The sequence below is a fragment of the Lycorma delicatula genome, chromosome 2 (genome assembly GCF_047948215.1).
Source record: "Lycorma delicatula isolate Av1 chromosome 2, ASM4794821v1, whole genome shotgun sequence".
Lineage (NCBI taxonomy): Eukaryota > Metazoa > Arthropoda > Insecta > Hemiptera > Fulgoridae > Lycorma > Lycorma delicatula.
The window spans coordinates 237601834-237616778 of NC_134456.1; the positions used below are offsets into that span (position 1 = coordinate 237601834).

A 14945-nucleotide genomic window follows, 5' to 3' on the forward strand; every position below is an offset into this window, starting at 1 on the left:
TAGTTACATTAAAAAAAGGAATAAATAAAACAGAAATAAATTCGATCGGTAAAGTTTTTATTCTATAGTTACAAATAGTTGAACTAATTGATGGAGAAATAAAAAAAAGTTCATTTCATCTTATTACATATATATATATATATATATATATATATATAAATGAATGTTTGTTTGGTTGTCCCGTATGCGTTCCTATATCACTCATCCGATTGAGATGAAACTTTGGCGAGTTGTTGTGAGCACGCGCGCGAAGGTTTCTGAATTAGTTTGTACCCGTTACATGGCGCTGGTGTGAAATATTTCGAAAAATTGTATTTATGGTCCGATTTGGCTCATATTCAGAATATAAATTAGTTAAGTAAAAAGAAATATTTTTGCAAAGAAGTGAAAGTGGTGAGGGTGGAAGGGGAAAGAGGGAATATTTTATCAAACTTTCATTTGCGTTCATTTAATCTATATATATATTCAGATCTAGCAATAGCGAAGCATTGCCGGGTCAGCTAAAACAATATAACAAATGTGTCCACGGATACGATAAAAATCGAGGGTTACACTTACAACGCGTGATAAATGCAATATTTTATCACGGATCTTCCATTCGCGAAGATCATTATAATTAAAAAAGGAAAAATATGGTATGAAGGAAATGACATGACAAACCAACAAAAAAATTGGCCGTGAAATTCAATTTGTTTGTTCTAAGGTAATAAATTTTAATAATAAATCCATAAGATAACAATCAGTAATTCATTAAAAAAAATAAAAAAAGAATAATCTAACAAAACGTAGTGATATCCAAAAAAATTACAATGAAATTGTAAACGGTAAGAGTCTAGCAGATATCATTTCTTCCGCCGAAAAACAAAGATTTCTGTAATATAAATAAAACTGTTTTTAACAAAATGATACTGATATGAAAAAAGGTCAGACACTTTATTTCTATTATCAAAATCTGTTATAAATTTAGAATTTAAAAAAAAAAATACATGCTAAAATATATGTTAATGAGCCAGCTGATTTTAATTATCGTTAGAACTATTAATATATGAATACTTACTTTCCTTCAGAGTGTCAACCAATCAACATAAAAGACGTATCTGTGCTAGCCAGAAAGTTTAATATTTTATAAATGCGTAATTAACTAAAATGACTAAATTAAATGCGAATAAAGGAAGTATAAATATTCCATTTGTTGTTGTATCCGGCAATATTAAGTGTATACAATTATCACAACGAAAGAATTACTCCGCGGCTGAAATTGTCGTACATTAATTTTGGTCTTCCGGAGCGGATATTTAAAAAATATAGATAATCCGTATAATAAAAAAATTATATGAAATATTATCAGTTATATGTAAAGTTGTAATATTGTTATATATAAATACACTGCAGCTTGGCAAATCCAATTTTCATCGGCGATTTTCAACAATTAAATTATGAATGAACGAAAATATTATTTTGGAGTTTTCTTCACTACATTGAAACTGCGTTCGTAATTTAAGTTAACACCGTTGTCTATATATTTGTGTAATTTAGTTTTACTTTGTTTTTTTGGCCGTATTAGTTATTGTAATCATTATGAATACAGAAAATTTACTAAGACAAAGAACATCAATTAAAGTCTTCATTATAAGAAGTGGAACATTCGCGGACAAATTCGACGCGTCACAAAGTGACAAACACGCTTTGCAAGTCGTATTACGACCATCCACGATAACCGGCATGCCCAGGTATGACGATTCCGGTGAACGGGTGCGGACTCCGAGGTTACTAGAACCGGGAAATAAAAGACCCGAGACCCGGCCGCCGGATGGAGTTCTAGGAACGGCATAGTCGGGCCTAGTTCCCTTCCCTGGCGGTTAGAGGCTGGCAGGATTTAAGACCGAGGTCCGGTCCCTGGTGGAGGGAAACGACATAGTCGGGCCTGGTTATCCCCTCCTGGGAATTTTTGGAGGCAGGCAGAGGGAAAAGATCCAACCAGGAGGCCCCAACTGCTGATGGGTAGGGAGGCCTTCTTAGAGTTTAAGGACGCTTCCCTGGGCCGAGTTTTACTTAACTTATGGGAGTGTACGGGTATAAAAAAAAAGTCAGACTACAAAATCTGCTTGAATTGCACCACAAATATGATTCCATTCAGTCAAAATTTGAAATGGATGTTGATGATGATAGTTTGGCTTTAGATCGAGAACAGGTCGAAGAAAATTTATGCAACATAGAATGTACGTTGCAACATTTATTAGGTAGTCAACATAGAGTAAAGAATTCAGAACATTCTGTAGACACAGCTATTAAACTATTACAATTGCGACCTATCAATTTACCATTGTTTAAAGGTGACATTTTTGAATATCCTCATTTTTTTAATATATTTAATGACTTAATCCACGCTTGAAAAGATTGAACAAATATTAAAAAATTATATTATTTACAATCGTCGCTAAGAGATGAAGCGCTAAGAGACATTGTTAAAAATCTTCCAATAACAAATGAAAATTATAGAATCGCATTAGATTTATTGATAAAACAATTTGATAATCGGATTTTAAAAGTAATTTTTTTAAAAAGAGAATCGTTAGATCTATCTAAATTCATTAATGACATTTCTTCATTTGTTAACTCACTTGAAGCGATGCAACTTCCAGTTAACATATTTGAATTCATTGTAATTCAATTTCTAACCTCAAGGCTAGATTATAATACTGCCAAACTATGGAAGGAAAGATTAGCTATCCAAATTTTCAAGCATTGCTAGAATTTCTTGACGCCAGATGATACATCATGGCAAATGTTAGTTATGTACTACAACCTCACAATTCAGTACTGGAAATGTTAAAGGACAACATTACAACAATGCATTTAAATCTCATCGCAAACATCCCACTTCAAATGTTAACAAGAATCATAAACAACATATTTATAGTTATTATTCTACATCTAACTTTAAATGTTGATTATTTTGTAAGCTCGGTCATTAGTTACAAAAATTCTATAATTTTTTTTAAAATTTATCCGATGATGAAAGAAGAAACTTTTTAGAACATAATTGTTGTTTCATATGTTTTCACAAAGGTCATAGTAACAATCAATGTTGCTCTAATAACTTATGTGATTTATGTCAGCAAAGACACAATGCTTGTTCATACTGATAAAATCGATTCTAAATTAAGTAACGATATATTTAGTAATAGTGACTATTGTTCAGAATTAAAACAACAAATGTATTTTATCTACTGATGTATGTAATGTACATGATTTTTTTGGTCATTCTCATTTGTGTTAGTTTTGATAGACTGAAGCAGTTAGTTAAACTTATGCGCATAAGTTTACACGCAAATTGGGACTTCACCTCAATAAAGAAGATTTTACTATTTCAGACATAAATAATGCATCAGCCAAATCCGATTATAGTGTAGTACTTACATTGCATTTACGATACAAAAACTTTTCATTCAAAGTTCATTCTGCTGCTTTGCCAGACATAAGTAATAACCTTCCATTACATATATTTGAAACTTCTCATCTTAATCTACCTCAAAATTAATTCTTTGCAGATCTTAAATTTAATATATCAAATAAAACTGATATTTTAATCGGAGCCCAATTTTATTTAAATCTTATTTTAACTAGTAAAATTATTCGACATTCAAGAGTTTAAGCTACGATATATTCTTAGCAGTTGTCTTCCTACTAAATTTAAACATAAAAATACTGTTGTAAGCAACAATAACTTAGATCATTCAGCTATACTTGATTCTGATGTTTTAGTTAATAAAACTGTTGCATGTGAAACACACTTCAAACATAATACAACTAGAAACAATCAAGGCAGATTTATCATCTCATTACCACATAAATCTGATAAACTCCGACTAGGTAATTCTTTCATTAATGTTAAAAATAGGTTCTTATATGTGGAACGAAGATTATGCAACAATTCTAATCTTAAAAAGGAATATTTCACCTTTATGCAGTAATACTTAAGATTAGGTTGTATATCATTACTTAATTCTGGCAATTTATTAACTAATGAATCAGATATATATTATTTACCTCACCACCCAATATTTAAGCCTACAAATACTACTAAAACTACTAAAATGCGAGTTGTCTTCAATGGTTCAGCTAAAATCTCTAATGGTTTATCTCTTAATGATACACTATTAGCTGGGCTTGTTGTCCTACAGGATTTATTCTCAATAATATTTAGATTTATACTAAAAGAGTTGTTCTCTCTATGCAGGAGTATTTGACCCATTAGGACCAGTAGGTCCTATTGTTTTCTGTCATAAATGTTTTATGCAATCTTTATGGCAATTTAAAATTAATTGGGATGATAGATTATCTACAATGATGTTATCTCAACGGTATAAATTATACAATCAGTTGCACTTAACTGAATTAATTAAGATAAATCGTCCAATTAAATTCAACTCGTAACCATTCAGCTATTGTTTCTGATTTATTCACATTCTTAAATCACTGGTCATTGTCAGAATTAAACCAAACTCTTACCCTTTTCATAAAAAGACTCAACATGTACATTTTAGTGATGAAATAAACTTAAGACTAATCAAATTATTTCTAACCAAAGTAAAATCATTTCACTTGACCCATTTCTGGATGACTTATGACTATTACGAGTGGGAGGTAGATTACAACACTCTTTATTATATTATCAAGCTAAACATCCTATTATCATATACTCTTAAGGCAAATATAACTAAATTAAATATTGCTGAGCATTTATGTCTCTTAGATTCTGGTATACAATTAACCCATCATTCATTATACCAGAAATACTGTATCTCAAATGCTAAAACAAGTGTTTCATCAATCATTAATAAACGTTTGAATTGTTTTCGTTTTAACGCAAAATCTCAAGTTCAACAATTAGGTCAGTTAACACCTTACAGAGTAGTACTTCCCATCCATACTCTGTCTGTGCAATAGACTATGGAGGTCCACTTACAATTAGTCATGGTGGGCAGCAACCCAAGGCCATACGTAAATCTTATATCGCACTTTTTATATGCCTCAGTTCTAAGGCAATTCATTTAGAATTAGTCTCTGATTTGACTACACAGCTATTCATAGCAACACTCAAGAGATTTATTTCATGAAGAGGTATTACTACCCAAATCTTTTCCGATAATGTTTCCAACTTCTATTCTGCCAAGAATTTAATTCAAAAAATCTAAAATCAAACATTCAAGTCTTTTCAACCAAACAAAATTTATCATGGTCATTTATTCCACCGTCTTCACCCCATTTTGGTGGCTTATGGGCGAGCATAATTAAAAATGTAAAATATTATCTACGTCGTGTTGTACAACAAACAATCTTGAACTTTGAAGAATCGGATACGGTTTTAACACAGGTTGAAGCCTGTCTTAATTCTCATCCCATTTTTACTGTTTCAACAGATCATAGGGACCCAGAACCACTATTGCCTGGAAATTTTCTTATTGGTTGTCCACTTTTGTCTTTATCTGAACCTGATTACAAAGAAATTAAAATTAATTGCCTACGTCGTTGGCATTTATTCCAGAAATTCATCCAATCCATCTGGAAATGATGGTCTAAGGACTACCTTCATTAACTCCAACAGAGAAATAAATGGCGTTTTCCTTCATGTGATCTGTCTATTGTGGTTTTAGTATTAATCTCTGAAAAGAACTGCACACCAATGCAATGGAAATTTAAAATTATCATTAAATTTTATCCAAGCCCTGACCAATTAGTTCGAGTCATTGATTTAAAGACTTGCTAATGGTCAACTCCGAAGACCTGTGCATAAGTTGTGTTTGTTGCCAGTATCTGATAATTAATTGAATATTATTTATTTAAAATAAAAAAAATACTTCACATGTTACTAATTGAGAATAAAATAATTATTCTCTGTTAAAATAATTTTATCGATTGATATTATATTTTATTATTGTAATTTATTTATTGTATTTTATTAATGAGCTTTAAATTATTATTTATATTACGGTCATAAATGTTATATATTGTAATATTCTGTATATTTATATCTTACTCATATACTCTTCTAACACTCTACTCTTCAGACTAATTATTATGCTACATTACATGTACATACATACTAGACACAGACACATACAAAGATAACACAAACATATAGAACATGTACACACATTCACACACATACAACAGATATTATATTAGATGCAATAAGTCACTAAATGTTCAATAAGTCATCATTATTTACACTTTCTATCCAAAGGCACCATGGTTATTCAGACCTTGGACACATCTTCTCCTGCATCACGAACAACACATTTAAAGAAATCCTAGTCGCTATAGATTATAAGTACAGGTGTGCAAGAATATATATATTATTCACAGTTATTAATATTCTGAGCATTATGATTATTCTTATTGTATTACTACTATTCTTATACATTGTCATTGATTTGTGATCAGTATTATATATTATATTGATAAAAAACGGTAAAATAAATATACTTTGTACTCAATTGTATTATAACAATATACTTGGTTTATCTTGTATTACTGAATCATATTAATGATATAATTTATATTTTTTATTAATATAACATTTATGTACCTTATATTATAACTTATTGATATTCTCGTGTTATTATAAGAAAAAAGAACTTCTTTTTTGACGGGCAGTATATTCAGATTCATTTATTTTCTTTGTCCTCTTGCTCTTGCTTTGTCATTTTCTTCTTTTCTTCATTCTTCTTATTTGTTAATGAGCCAGCTGATTTAATTTTTATTAAATCAGCTGTTGTATATGAATACTTACTTTTCTTCTACAATGTCAACCGATTAACGTGAAAATGTATCTGTACTAATCAGAAAGTTTAATGTTTTATAAATGTGTAATTAATGTAAATGTGAATAAAGTATAAATTATCCATTTGTTGTTTTATCTGGCAATATTTAGTGTACAATTATTACAACCGATGAATTGTTCTGCTGCTCAAATTGTTGTACATAATAGACAATACATATACAACAAATAGATAATAAACAATGTTGAAGCGTTCCATATAATAAGCAAAAATAAAAAATTTGTTATAAAACTCTTACCGGCCCGATTTCATTTGTATGTAATCCATTTCACGTTTACAGAAATAATACATTTCATATGATTATTAGTTGTTTAATAAATGAAACTGAGCCGGCAAGAGTTTTTAAAACTTTTTGCTTATTATATGGAACGCTTAAACATAGTTTATTATCTATTATTGTATATCTACTGTCCATTATATATATTTAACATGCATTTTTTTAAACAAAATTCTAAATTATTAACAGATTTTGATAACAGAAATGTAGTGTTTTACCTTCTTTTTTTTGATATCAGTATCATTTTGTTAAAAAGTTTTATTTATATAACAGAAATCTTTGTTTTTCAACGAAAGAAATGATATCTGCGAGACTTACTGTACGATTTACAATTTCATTGTATTTTTTTTTTTTTTTGTAATTACTTATCACTTTTTTTATATTTTTTGTTAAATACTTTTATTTATCGTCGCATCAACAATTAGTCATTAGCGACTTATCAGCGTAATGTAACTGTACTGGTAAATTTGTAGAAACCAGTTGATTTACGACGACAAATTTACCAGTAGACCAAACCGGTGAGTTAAGTTTTTATTTTTCCATTTTCGCATTTTCAGTACGTTTACGTTTTATTTCTCTTTTCATTTACGTTTTATTGTTAACACGAAAATTTAAACATTTTAACTGTAAAAACTAGAGGTAGACTAACCAAAGACGCTTTTCTTTTAAGAAAACGTGCGAAAGAAACGGAGAATAATAGGCAAGGTCGCCTGGAAGAATGTTTAAATGTAGGAAAGAAAATATTAAGCTAGCACTAGCTTAATGGCCCAGTATCTGATCAAAATCTTATCGGCTCATTGCAGGACAACTCTGTTTAAAACAAATAATTTTTTTTTAAATCATCGTAGTCGGTACTTCCGATCCGGAATAAATAGTGCATAAATATGAAAGAAAATTATGAAAACTACTATTATTCTCCATATTACGCGGTACCGATTGAAAATACTGTGGGACCATCCTCTCTCTAACAAACCAAAAAAGAATCCTGGAAAACTTTCAAATCGTTTCTGAGAAATTGACGTACATAAGTGGAAATGTACTAATGAGATTAATTTTTGTTATTCGTCCAGTACTGCTCGACTGCCGGCGTTCCGTGGCGCGAGTGGTAGCGTCTCAGTCTTTCATTCGGAAGTCCCGAGTTCGACTCTTGGTCGGACATGACATTTTCACACGCTACAAAAATTGTCCTCATCTCGTACTCTGAACCGATACTTATCGGTGGTTCCTGATGTTAAAAAAAAAAGTACTGCTCGAGCCACCAAAATTTTATCGGACCTATTTAGGATCATCTCTACAAAATAATATAAAATCACAAAAATTGGTGATGAAAAGTTTTGTATATACATACGTACGAACTGAATTGAAAACGTTCTCCTTTTTAAAGTTGGCTAATAAATACAATAATCTACACCAAATAATAATAATAATAATAATAATACATTAATCATTTTTATTAAACATTATTTTCTAGTAGATGGAATAAGAAGGTTATCCGACCGTAAAATTTTTTCAGTACTAAAATTGGGCTTAAAAAGATAGTGAAAAAATAAAGAAAAGGTTACAACAAACCACACATTAGTACCGGAATATGTGTGGTTCCACAAAAAAAGTGTGATCTAACCACTTATTTTACGATGAAGATTTTTTTTTAATATTATTTTTATAAAACTGATTTTACTTTTGTGAAGTTGACATTTTGTATTGTAGATTGCGATAGTTAAATGCACTTAACTTAACTTTCTTTTCCTGTTTAGCCTCCGGTAACTACCGTTTAGATAATACTTCAGAGGATGAATGAGGATGATATGTATGAGTGTAAATGAAGTGTAGTCTTGTACATTCTCAGTTCGACTATTCCTGAGATGTGTGGTTAATTGAAACCCAACCACCAAAGAACACCGGTATCCACGATCTAGTATAGTTAAATGCACTGAAACAAGGCTAATTTTTAATTACATGTTATCATACTGATTAAGTTTATTTTAATTTTGATTAATTCCTACCTTATTTTCCAGGTCCACATTTTGTTCTACTATAGATTTCATTTTAAGTATTCTGCCATTAGGGCAGGTCCTGTCACAGCTGCTCCTCCACCTTGTTAACCTCCTTTGCTAACCTCTTTGTTTTGTTTTCACATATTTTCCATAATCCCGTCTATCATTTGAAATCTCTATCTTTCTTTCCATTCACCAAGCTTTCTATCACATCCACTAGTAAACACCTGCTTCTCATACAATGTCCTAGCCATTTCCTTTTCCTATAATCAATCACGATTCTTCTTAAATACTTCATTTGTTACACGGTCTTGCCATATGACATTTATCATTCTACCTCACACCCACCATCTCAAAAGCCTCGATTCATTTTCTGTCTGCCTTTCTCATCATCCATGTTTCAGCTCCGTAGAACATCACACTCCAAATAAAAAATTCCATTAATTTCTTCCTTAATGCTAAGTTTAACTTTCCGCAGAGCAGTCTTCCTTTGTTATTAAATCCCTGCTTACTTCTTGATAATCTTGTTTTAATTTCTACTGTGCAAGTCAGATCATCGGTTATAAAGCTCCCAAGTAATGAAATTACTTCACGTGCTCTAAAACTTTATTTCCTATCTTAATCTCAATCCTCTCCTCTTTTCCACCTGATACCGTACATTTGGTCTATTTGTTTATTCACATATCCTGACTTTTGCAAACTTCATTTAAGTCATCAAGCATTTTATTTAGTTTAGTTGTACTCTCTGCCGGTATCACCATATCATCAGCAAAACATACATTCTATTCTTCTTCCCTCAATCTTTAGTTCTCTTTTCCCATTCAGACACCATTTAATTATTTGTTCCAGATATATACTAAACAGTGTCGGTGACATGCAGCATCCCTGCCTCGCTCCCTTTTCAATCCCTATTCTTCCTGTCATTTCATCTCCTACCCTTACTTTTATTTTCTCGTTGTAGTACAGTTCTTTTATTAGGCCCCTCTCTTTCTAGTCAACTCCCTTCTTTTTCAAAATTAGCAGTAATTTATCCCATCTAACTCTACACCTAGGTCGACAGATGCAACATACACTCTCCACAACCTTTCCGTGTATCTCTTATCTATAAATACTATAGATTAAGAGGTAAATAATAAAAATCTCATTAAAATTTTACACCATTTAGAATGGAGGGAAAATAAAATTATTATAAAAGATTTTCTTAGGTTTAGAAAATTCAAACTTCCATTTAAAGTGGTCCTCCAGGAAGTATTCTGAAAAATTTCTTTCTATTAGACGATAATTTTTCCTTTATAATTGCACTCAAATTTACTAATTTATTATGAAAATTAAAAACAAAATTAGCTGAATGTAATTAATTGTACAGGCGCAAGGAAATCCATTCATGAGGAAATTTCTAAAATGCAATTTTTGTATTAAATATGAATACTGCTTTAAAAAATGTATCTATCAACTTGTAGATATTTTATTTTATTCTTTGAGACAAAGCTCAACTCAAACGATAATACTTTTATTGTCTTCAAAATCAGATCTGTTTTTCTTAAAGAAAAATCTATTTATTCTTTTACTAATTGTGGAGTTCATAATCTATTATAAAAAAGTACACATCAGTAAGACCGATAGGGGTGTTAAAGAGACCACATAGAAATCAATCCTATATTTTTGGAGAATGTATCGTCATATAATGGTGGAAAGTATTTTAATAATACAAAATAAATTACATAAGAGAATTGTTGTGTTTCAGGTGTTTTCCTTAGGAAAAATATTTACAAGACTTAAAGAATTTAGAAACAAAAAACTTACATTAATAAATTTATTAAAAAGATCTTCCGGTGTATACTTTTATTTTTAAACCCTTTACTTTAATTCATACACTGTGACAGCTTTATCTGTTTGGTACAATATTTCGGATTTTTTTTGTAACAGGTTTTCCAGAAAGAATCTTTAAATGAAAAGATAAATTTCAATATAACTTATGATGTTTTCTTTTTAAAGCTTTAAATCCGGAAAGATTAAATTCGTTGGAGGAGAAAATTGGCCGAATCTAATATCATTGACTTCAGTTTTTATTTATTTTTTTTTTTTGGTCTATCGTTTTTTGTTGTTAAAACTATCTTAGCCAAATAAAATATGTAATTATAGACTAATTTTGGAATAATTTTTTTTTTAAATAAATATATTTATCGTTTTGTTGATGGTTTTGAAATACAATTGAGAGTTTCCAAAAATTATTATTCTATTTCGTCTTTATTCATATAAAAACATCCGCTAAAGCTGAGCAATTCATAGAACTTTTCTAAAAACATTATTTGAAGTATAATGTTAGTATTTTTTTTTTCCATAGTTTACTAAGTAATAATAGAAAGGATTGAAAAAAAAAAGCGTCCGTACTTGAATTTATCGGTATTAGGGTATCATGATATAAATGTAACGGTTATTTTCACGACTAGTACCCTAGCGGGTATAGTTTTTGCAAAAATTTTTCTTTTCACGTATCTAATTCGTGAAAAAATTCCGAATATGAGCCAAATCGGACCATTAATACAATTTTTCGAAATATTTCGACCTCAGCGCCACCTAGCGGCTCCAAACTAATTCAGAAACCTTCGCGAGCATGCGCACAACTCGCCAAAGTTTCATCGCAACCGGATGAATGGTAGTATAGGAACGCATACGGGACAAACAAACAAACATTCCTTTTTATATACGAGTATATATAAGATTTGTTGGGAAAATATACAGTACCTCACAGTATTATATAACAACACATGAAATAAAAAATAAAAAACCCAAAGCAATATTATTTTCAAAAATCATTGCAGCAGTACAGTATCCTTTCTTTTTTAATTAAAACTGGAAATCCGCCCTTCTGACGTACTTATTGCGACAGTTGGTTTTTTAATTTATTGTAATTTTGGGTGTTGCCAAGTTGACGACCTTCTCAACATCAAAAAACAGTAGCCAAGGTCTCGCTCAACGAACAGCTTTATATCGTCATCGGAATGTTGGATGCACAAACAGTATAAACCAGATGCATAATGCGTTTCTAAACATAACGTCAAAATAATTACACTTTCAATATTTTGGCTCATGAAAGTTTGCCAATTCGTTTATCTTCTTCTATCGTAATTTATTATTATGTGTAGATTTTTATTTGTTAATTCCTTATTTTCTTTTATAATATTAACAGTTATTCCGTAAAAAAAAAAAAAAAAACATTGTATAGAGATTATTTAATTTTTAATTTAAAAATATACGAACATTTAAAATGTCGATAATTGATTACTTTTTCTCTGATTTAAAAAGTCAACGCGTAGAGAGAAACCAACGGATTGATTTTAGGAACTCTTTTCTCCATCACTTGCTACGCTTTCATACCTTCATGTATGGATTTCCTTTTGATACAAATACCACCTCTTATGAAAAATATTGTTAAGCGTTTAGTCAATATACTTCAAAAAACAATTTATATATATATATATATATATATATATACACACACACACACATAATAATACATTATAAAGATCACGTTACGAACGAGTAAATATGCTAATCTATTGATAAAGAAAAAAACTGGCTCAGGATTTACCTCGATGGATCTAGGTAAATCATGGTTAAACCTTGATCAGAGCAGCATCACAAAATATACAATTAATTTTTAAAAAAATAACGAGAAAAAAGATGCGATTAAATACCATATCAATTGTATAAAATATAAACAAATTAAATAATTTTAAGTTAAATACATACATAAAGATATAAGTATAAAAAATCTGATGCGAAAACCACATGACTTCCTTGTACGTCTATTAAATTAAATATACACTTTTTTTTAAACGTGTAAAAGTACACAAAAATGAAAAGTACATAAAATTTTATTTCATTAATAACTTCAGATAAATATTTTTTTTTATACATCGTAAAATTTTTTTACATTGAAAGGTTAGTAATTATTAATAAATCAACATATTTAAATTAACAAAAAAGGAGATAAAGCCTGATTCGAACAGATGTCCCTTCCCCTAAGATCCAAATATTTCATTAATTAAAATTTTATTTGGCTATAACTCTAGAACCAATGAAAATAAGTACCACTTATGATATATCGTTGAAAAACTCTCAATAAGGGCTTATTACTGCAGTTAAGAAAAAGTCCAAAATCCAATTTGTTTTTGATTTTGGGCTTTTTTGTACACTTTTGGCTCAGCCGAGTACAATGAAAAAGGGGAGGCGTGCGTAACTAGATGTTACAACATTCTAAATCCAAAATTTCAACCTACGGCTATTCGTTTTTGAGTAATGCGAGATACAAAAAATGTACAGACGTCACGCCGAAACTAATCAAAATATATATTTCCGTTAAAATCTGAAATTTTTCGCGATTACAATACTTGTAAAACTAACTACAAAATAATTCACAATTCAGGATGCAATCGTGAAAATTATTTATATATATATATATATATATATATATATACCGAATAGAAAGTAGAAGATTAAACTTTTTTTCATTTTTATTATTTAAAAATTTATCAAAAGAGTAATATTATCTACGCAAAAGAAAATCTTTTATCTGTATTTTAAATAAAAAGATGGAAAATATTTTTTAAATGATTCGGTAATTTATAAAAAATGGGAAATTTATACAGTAATAAGTTCTTTCCCGTATAAAAAAAAGAAAATTGCTTTCGGTTACATGAAAATAGTTCTGTTAACTGTTATGATACAGAACTCTGTATTAAAGAAAATTACAGTAAGGATGAACATTTGGATACCGGGTCTTTTCTTTGCATTTTGACCTTTTGAGATCGATTTTTTTGTGATTCGTGCCTTTCTTTAGCCCAGTATTGTTTCATTCTTTCCGAACATACTTTCCTTTCTTTTTTGGAGAATTGGAACTATTTTTGGTTTTGGCTTGGAACCTTGTTTTCTTGACCTTGGTTACTGTATTGACGGGTTTTCCAGGACATGGTTTCTGTGATTTGTAGAGTGCCATTGGATCTTTTTCTCAGTAGTTAAACCAATCCGGTTTGAATTTTTTTGTTGTTGTGGAAATAATCAAAGATTTCTTTGGTTAGTCTATTTGAGCTCATTCAACGAATGTATCCTCAGAAATCAAGAAATCGATTCGTCTTTTTCTCATTGTGTCTGTAGTTTTTTTTTAAATAGGTTTTCGTTTTTCAAGGAGGATCAGTTTGTTGTTTTGGTATTTTGAGCCTAGGAGTTTTCTTAACATTTTCCTTTCTTTGATTCCAGTCTTTCGATCGGGCCGTGATGGATGTTCCAGCTGCATTCAGAGCTTTCGGTTTGATTACCGTGTTCTAATGTTTTTTGCATTCCAGAATAGACATTTTTTGTTGTGGGTGTATTTGGCGAGTCGAAATTCTAGTTCGAGTTTGTTTCTTCTGGTTTCCATCGCCTTTTTTCTTGAGGGCATTCCAACCGATCCATTCTCCTAGATATCTAAATTCTTTGACTATTTCTATTTTTTGTTCTCCAATTTTAAGTCGCTTCGGTGGGTTTTTGATATTTGCCATTATTTTGGTCATTTCGAAGAAGATTTTGAGACCTATTTTCGCTTCTTGGTCTTCAAGTTTTAGTCTATTCTTTGGCTTCATCCCATGTCTCAGCAAACGGGGTCATATCTCTCTGCGAGGGCTAAACTGTTAATTTTGATACCTTTGTTTCTTGTTCCTAGTCGAATTCCATTATGGATCTTTCGGTTCTGTTCTCTAACTACTTTTTCTTGGGCACAGTTGAACAATAGCGGGGAGAAGCCGTTTCCTTGTACGCTTGGTTTAATCTCGAAAGGGTCGATAGTACTCC

General features: G+C 30.3%; 1 protein-coding gene and 1 long non-coding RNA gene across 5 annotated transcripts in view; one reads left to right on the forward strand and one right to left on the reverse strand.

Annotated features, from left to right (window-relative positions):
- LOC142319777 (uncharacterized) overlaps nucleotides 1-14945 on the reverse strand; it is a 180695-nt gene that overhangs the window by 110205 nt on the left and 55545 nt on the right. The gene's annotated exons all lie outside the window — the stretch shown is intronic.
- The window catches only part of LOC142319776 (uncharacterized), a 53607-nt gene that overhangs the window by 10875 nt on the left and 27787 nt on the right, over nucleotides 1-14945 (forward strand). The window contains exon 3 of one of the 4 annotated variants that reach the window (XR_012755269.1): nucleotides 10861-10927. The exons of the other annotated variants lie outside the window; for them this stretch is intronic. The gene's annotated coding sequence lies outside the window, so the exon portion shown is untranslated. Of the gene's footprint in view, nucleotides 1-10860; nucleotides 10928-14945 lie in introns of those variants that run through there. 4 annotated transcript variants of the gene reach the window in all.